Raw genomic sequence first — 708 nt, 5'->3', positions numbered from 1 at the left:
GATGCAGAAAAAATAGAAATTAGTTTTATGTGCATTTTAATATAAGGGCAGTTAGTTAAAACTGGAGTTTTGGGCCTCTAAAATTTCTTGCCATTTTTCCACATAACTTCCCTACCACTGTTGTAATAGCCCAAAGTAAAGGACGTAATAAAAAGAGCAATTTAAACACTAAAGCCTCAGAGAAAATGAGAAATAAGTCATCAGGAAACAGATTTGAACACAGCTTCCTTGGTAACCAGCATTCCTATTGTGTTCCTAAAGAAATTGGCCCTGTTAATTCTGTTACTCCTGGCATTGTTATACCTTTGTCAATTTCATGAGACGTCCAGAAAACCTCCCAAACTGTGTGATCTTTTACCCTAGAAATAAATTTTATTTTTTCAAAAGAACAATGTAAAACTTTCTTTCTAAACTCCAAATTTAGGGTTTTTTCCACGAAAGTTTTTTCTTTTTTGAAATGGAGTCTGGCTCTGTAGCCCAGGCTAGAGTGCAGTGGTGCAATCTCAGCTCACTGCAACCTCCATCTCCCGGGTTCAAGCGATTCTCCTCCCTCAGCGTCCTCAGTAGTTAGGATTACAGGCACATGCCATCATGCCCGGCAAATTTTTGCATTTTTAGCAGAGACGAGGCTAATCTTGAACTCCTGACCTCAGGCGATTCACTTGTTAAGGTGGTTGGGGGTTACCCAGCTCACAGGTTCTTAGCCTC

Source organism: Saimiri boliviensis, chromosome 8 (genome assembly GCF_048565385.1).
Source record: "Saimiri boliviensis isolate mSaiBol1 chromosome 8, mSaiBol1.pri, whole genome shotgun sequence".
In the NCBI taxonomy this organism is placed as follows: Eukaryota; Metazoa; Chordata; class Mammalia; order Primates; family Cebidae; genus Saimiri; species Saimiri boliviensis.
Note: the sequence above shows the minus strand (reverse complement) of the source record.